This window comes from Heterocephalus glaber, unplaced genomic scaffold (genome assembly GCF_053883595.1).
Source record: "Heterocephalus glaber isolate CG9 unplaced genomic scaffold, H.glaber_assembly_v1.0 deba00001538, whole genome shotgun sequence".
In the NCBI taxonomy this organism is placed as follows: Eukaryota; Metazoa; Chordata; class Mammalia; order Rodentia; family Bathyergidae; genus Heterocephalus; species Heterocephalus glaber.
The window spans coordinates 3,308,809-3,315,876 of NW_028258333.1; the positions used below are offsets into that span (position 1 = coordinate 3,308,809).

General features: G+C 39.7%; 1 pseudogene; it reads left to right on the top strand.

Moving 5' to 3' along the window:
- The first annotated feature begins 6,691 nt into the window (after positions 1-6,691).
- On the top strand, positions 6,692-6,790 carry LOC147824465 (small nucleolar RNA U3; annotated as a pseudogene).
- Positions 6,791-7,068: the final 278 nt, after the last annotated feature.

Below are 7,068 nucleotides of genomic sequence, written 5' to 3' on the forward strand. Positions count from 1 at the left end.
AGAATAGCAGGACACCAAGTAAGATCTAGGACTGCCCCCGGTAATAGAGCTCTTATCTTATGATGATGACATCACAGCAAGCAAGCTACATGTAAATTAAAGAAACAGCAAGTAGAGGCCACTGCAGGAGTCTACTCAGCTCCACCATGAAGAAAGGTCAAGGAGGACAATGGAGGTTTTGAGACACAGAAAACAATAGAAACATAAAAAGGAAGGACATAAATTATGCCTAAAAGTGTTAAGGAGTGTGTGTTCTTCTAGAGCTTATAGGTTCTGCTGACCTATAACTTGTCCCCCTGTCTCAGGTCAAGTCAATAGAGGTAATAAATTATGTAGTGCCTTGTCTCATTTTTCTCTTTTCAGTTATCCCTCCTCAAAAGCAAAGGGCATGAGCCTACTCTCTGGTGCCAAGCATATGCCTGCTCCCTCAATGACTCTTTCGGTCCTTCTCATCACACGGGGCATTGGCTTTGACCAAAGCAAGGGTTAGAATCTGAAGTTACAAGAATCATATGGTGGTGAATCCCCACTTTCATGCACTCTGGAGCAGCCGCCTCTCTTGCACCAGAGCCCAGCAGCTGTAGGAAGGTTCACATCAGAAGCACCATTTGTGGAAGGACAAGTGCCCTGCTTTGGAGCTTTTAGATGCCTCTTGGAGAGCTTCACAGTGAATGCATCACTCTCCATGGTGGATTGTTTTTAAACCAGACCAACCCAAACATACCCTTTTTTTCAGGAAAGACCCACCCTCTTCTGCCTAGTTAAATGGACTGTGCATGTGTACATAGAACTACTTTATGCTCAGTCTCAGATTCTGATAGATATGGGTGGTGACTTTCACTCACCTTCCTGCATTTCTCTCTCACATGACCCCAGCCAGGCTTAACCTTGTGCTTTACCCTGAAGCAAAACAACACAGGAATGAAAGGACATTGACTCTGCACATCAAAGTCCCTCACTTGACCTCACAGGGGAGCAGAATTCAGTTGAGCAATTTGCAAAGAACTCAGCTATAAAAGGGAAATTAAAGATGACATATTTACTCTTTATCATCATTCTAATTTCCAGTTCTCATTTTCTTTACTGATTATGTTTAAAATCCTAAGTATAACTCTTATAGCACAAAGAGCTCTGATCATGACTGCCAAGTAAGCTTGTTTATATTGACAATGCCTGCAGGAATTGGCTGGGGTGACAGGGCCAGCCTCATGGGAAGGTACAGTTTGTGTCTGCCTAAGGATTCAGATTCTAGAGCATCCAGGCCACCCAGCTCCTTCCAGTTAAACCCATATACTGCATTTTTATATGATTGCCCTTCCGTCACATGAAAGCTTACCTCTGCTGTATTTCACTGTGAATGTAACATCTAAGCTGGTGTCTTGGTTTTCAGCTCAGAAAAAAACCTGACAGCAAGATGGCAGGTGAAGATAGACAAAAGCATAGAAGAATGACTTCCCCTTTCATGACAAATGCAGCACAAGCTCCTCCTTACACTTCTTTCCCTCCTCAGCCTAGCCAGGGGGGAAGGAAACACAGGGCAACAGAAACCTCCAGGCTAGATCCCTGAAAAAACTGGCACACTAGAGGCTGATTCCCAGCAGAGGCCACGATTTGCATGGATGCTGTGGATCCTTTCAGCCTTGGCAAAGGACAATCATTCAAAGTGTGATTTGTTCTTCCTTCTCTCATTTGTCTTGCTGCTTGTTGCTATTAGAAAAAAGAAAAGCTATCAAAGCCTAATCAGAAGTGAATGCCTCTGCATCCTCTACTCTTGGCTCAGGGTTCCCCGTGGATCCTCTTCCGCCTTCTTCCTGTCACCTTGGTCACGTGGTACACTGCCCCTTCTACAATAGCGCCACTAAAAATAGCAGCAGCTGTAAAATAGGGTTTTATGTATTGTGTCAGGTAAATATCTGTCTCAGAGTAGGGAACACATTTTTCAGGCATAGAAATAAAGAAAACCGAACATAAAGTAAAAGATTGATGGGTTTGATCGCATAAAAATTTTAAATGTTTATGCAACAAAAACTTCCAAAAGCAAAATCTGAAAAGTGCGCACTAGGAAGAAATCGGTACGTTATAAATAACAGACAACGTGTCATTATTCCTAATTCAAAAATGTTCTTACATAGAAGAAAGAGATGAATATGCCAGTAGGAAAACTGGCAAAATGTGAAAAGTTGGTCACAAAAGAAAAAATGCACACGGACAATGAAAATATTTCTCAGTGTCCAACTTCTTTGCAAATTAAAGAAATTTAAATAACAGCCCCATCTTTATCCCATCGTGTAAGCAATTATTTTTATGATAATACTCAGTATTAGAGATGTTATGAGAAAGTGAATATTTGCATGCCACTAGTGACAATATTGCCTACTATAAACTTTAAAATAATTTACGACTGTGCATCAAAATTTTTTAAAATCTCTATAACATTTGCCTTATTCTACTTATAAGGACTTTTGTGATGAAAATAATCACATAAACCGAAATTATTAATTAATAAAGATAATAGCCAAAAGGTTATTTATAAAGTAGGGAGAGAGAAAAATTACATATGTGACAGCCTATAATTCAAACATAGTGTGCAAAATCCATAGCAAGGAATAACTGTCATCCATTAAAATTTATTCTTAAAATAATTTTGATAACATGAATAAAGGCTAAGTTAAAAGTTGTAAGCAATGTGGAAAATAAACCTAATTTTGCACGTTTATTTTTGAAGATATGTGTATCCCTAGAAAGCATGACTCTCTCTGTGATAACTTGGATTTGGAATGTGTCTCAAATGTTCATGCGTGAAAGACCTGGCCTACAATGTAGCAATGTTCAGAAGTGGATCTTTTGTGACTGTACCCTGAGAACTTTGACCTCATCAGTGCATTAACCCATTGGCAGGTTTATAATTTGTTGGACTATTGGGTGGTAGAGGAAATCTAAGAGGTGAGACCTACGTGAAAGGAGCAGAGTCCTGGAAGGATGTAAAGGACGCATCTTAACATCTTGTCCCCAATATCTCCTCTCTCTCTCTCCCTCCCTCCCTCCCCTCTCTTTTTGCCTCTGTCCTTCCTTGCCACATGAGATGAGCAACCCTACTATGCCCCACCATGTGCTCCCTGCCATGACATTCCATCTTGTCTCTGTCCCATAGCAACAGGGCCACATAGCTATGGGCTGACATCCTTGAAACTATGAGCCAAAATAAATATTTTCTCCTTTAAGATGTTTGTTTCAGGTATTTGGTCACAGCCATGACAATCCAGGAAGTGGTATGACCATTTAAGAAATTTAAGACTCACGGGAGTTTATTTTTTTGTATCCCAGCCCCAACCTATAATGAATATGAATGTCTTTTATAAATATTATCAGAAAACACAGAAATTTTAGAAATTGTACATAAGTTTTTCATTGATCAAAATATCATTACTCATTGTACTCTACAACAGAATATTACACCATTTTCTACTGCATTCATATCAAAGTGCCCTGTAGCAATTAGGATGGTCTGTCAACTCCATTGGCTGTTAGAACACTGATGAAATAAATTTCTGGGTGTCCAAGTGGGTCATAGAGGAATATTCATGGGGTCTATGTCTGCTCCCTTGCCCTTCCTCGCTGGCACTGTTTCCCTGTTCTGCTTCCTGGCTGCCATGAACTGAATAACTTTGCTGTGCCAGTCCCTTCCCCCATTATGTTTCTGCTTGGGAGCCTGCCAACCATGGACTGAATCCCCTTAAAACATTAGCCAAATTAAACCTTTCCTTCTTTAAATTGTGGGTGTCAGGTGTTGTTTACAGAAAAAGGAAAGTTGACTGATATGTGTCCATTGTAGGTGTCATGACCATGGAAGAAAAGAATAATTCTATATGATGAACACAGAAATCAAAATGCACACCTCATGTGGTTACACTAATGGATCACTTTGGTAGTAGATACCAGCCTATTTGTTCAGTTCATGGTTTCAGAGGCTTCCATCCATGATTGGCTTTCTTCAAGGCAGAAATTGCATGGTGGCAACCTGAAAGAGAAAATCTAATAACCACAAGGCAGCCAGGAAGCAGAGAGAGAGGAGAAGCCAGAGACAAGAATTCACCCTTGCAAGTCCTGCCCCAATAACTCATCTCTTCTGACTGGGCCTTACCTCCTGACCATATATGTTCAGCTATGAACTCATCAGTGGATGAATCTACTAATCAAAATAGCACCTCCATGATCCAATTGTCTTCTGAAAGCTCCCCTCTGAACACATGGAATATTTTAGACCTAAGCCATAAAAAAGAATGTAGGCTAACCCAATACGCAGATTAAAGTCTGTCCTCATCAGTCTGGGCTGCTATAATTTGTTACACAACACACACTTATTTCTCAGTTCCAGAGTAGGCGATGTCTAAGATTAAGACAGTGTAGATCTGGTTTGGCAATGATTGTCTTTCCCTTGTGTCCTCAGATGGACAAGACCAAGAGCAAGTTCTGAAGTCTTTTCTGAGCCCTGCATTAATCCCATTGGTGAGGGCTCCACCATCAAGACCTAATCACCTCTGAAAAATTCTCCTTCCTAATGGCTTCACAGCGGGGGTAAGCATTTCAACGTATGAATTGGGGGAGGTCATAAGATTCATGACAAGGTCCATGAATAATGATTATCAAAATCTCAAATATTTTCAAAACAATATAAATCTCTTAATAGATGACAAAATGGTTTCTTAAAAAAATTATGAGATTTAGAACTCTTCAGGATAAAAATGGCCAAAAGAATTGAATTTTGAAGCACTTTTGTTTCTTCATAATGGCCTAGAATGATCATATTTAGTGGCTTGGAGAGGTGGCCCCTGGTGGGGTAAGGCCGTGGGCACTGGGGAGGGCCTGAGTCCACAGGGCAGACCTCAGCTGTGCATGACCAGGTTCAATGTGATCTTTTCTATGTCCTGGCCCAGGTGAAAAATAGAAGTTCCAAAATAATTCTGTGCCTTGGGATACTATATTTTCCAAATGAAGCTCTCCATGAGATCTTTCTTATAATTCCCCCAGTTGATCCAATGTGGTCTAGGTTTTCCTCTCATCCATTCCTAAGGCAGCACCTTTGGAATTTGTTTGTTACAGCAAGCTGCATCTCCTCCAGAGTGCAGTGGTGCATGGTTCGTAGAGATGTGTTAATCCTGGTGAGATCTACCTTTCTCTCCAAAGCCTTCACTAAGTCCTCACTTCAGGTCTGCTGGTGATGATCAGAATGAGGGGCCTTAGAGACACCTCTCACAACGGACTTTCAGTCAGCACTTCAGACAAAGCTAATGTCAATTTCCGGACCCTTCAATTCTGAAAGGTTTTTCACTGGAAAAAACATTTCTTGAACCTTTTTTTTTCTTTTGGTACCAAGGATCGAACTCAGGACCTTGTGCTTTCGAGGCAGGCAGCAGAAACACTGAGCTAAATCCCCAACACCTGAACCTTTTTAAAAATGAATGTAAGGGATCCAATTTTTGTTTCTCATTGGCAATAACAAGGTTAATTTAATCAAGTCACAACCTTGCTGAAATTCAGTTTCTGTCTGAAAAATAAGAGGTGTGTTTCTGTGTGTCTCTATGGTGTATAAAGGTTTTGTGTTCATTATTTCAAAAATAGCCTAGAAGAATATACACAAAAATGTTGGCAGTGGTCACCTCTGGGCAAAGAGATGATGGGAGATTATTTTAATGTATTTTCACAAATACATGAAATGTATAAAGAACTAAATAATAAGAAAAAGGAAAGTCATGCTAGTTTCACCTTATCTTTCCTAGATCATAAGACCTTTATATTATTGCAAAACATTAAATATATTCATAAATAAACACAAAAACATTGATTTGTCTAATAGCTTTTAAAGGTCTATGACTTAGTAAAGTAACACTTGTACACAATTTTACCGTAGGAACAATACACTGTTATAATTAGGGTTATGAATTAGCTCCTACACTTGCAGGCAGGAGATCTAAATATCAAATAAGAAAGTAAAAACTTAGGAAGTCTAGGCTGAGATTTTGAAAATTATAATTATACATGCTATTCAGTAAAGGAAATGAAAACATTTTTATTTTCTTTGTGGAATATACCTAGAATAAATTTACAAAGTAATCATCTCAAAAGAAAATTGAGTGAAAGGATCTTTGTGTGTTATTCTGCCTTTATTCAGACTCAAGGAGAATTAATAAATTCTACCCCTGTTTGTAAGCAAGCTTTGAACCAAGTTAAAACTAACAAAGTAGTAAAACAGATACATAACCAAAATTTCACTGATGTTGCTGGATAGAACTGATATTGGACAAGACAACATGCATCCATGTAAGCAACCTTCTGATGTTGAATCTGTTGCTGGATAACTGGCTTCTGAAGCCCTGAACTGCAGGGACAGGAACTCACCGCTAATGTGAATCATGGTGAAAAATGACCAAAAGCCTTCCAAATGGACTCAGGGTCTGTGTTCCTCAAAGTTCAGCAGCTGAAATTCTAACTTCCTATGTGATAAGGTAGGGCCTTTGGGAGTTAATTATGTCATGAAAGTGAAGCCCTTGTAAGCAGAATTTGTGCCCTATCAGAAGAAGCCAGAGGGTTAACTCCTTGTCTTCCCACCATGTGAGGATGAAATGAAACGCATCTACAAACTGGGAAGACAGATCTCAACATGCTAGCAGTGATCTTGGACAACCAGTCTCTCAAGGCTATACTTTCAGGGATCATTTCTATAGTTTGATCTTGGACAACCGGTCTCTGTAACTGGGAAAAATCAATTACTGTTATTTATAAGCTGCCTAGTCTATGGTATCTTGCTTCTGTAGCAGCCTACATGAACTAAGACAACAACTAATCTCAGAGGAGAGGCTAACTCCCACAAGCAAAGGAGATAAAGCAGCAGCTGTTCATACAACTTCTTCCTTGTCCTAAACTATCAGGTAACTTTAGGAGGAGGAGTCAGTTTAGGAAGGTGAAGAGAAGTTAAGAAAATTACACAGGAAATAGCATAGTGTGGATTGAAAGGTGTCTCCTACCAATCACAGCAGATATCTTCTTTCAATACCCTGGCACCATTGGTGA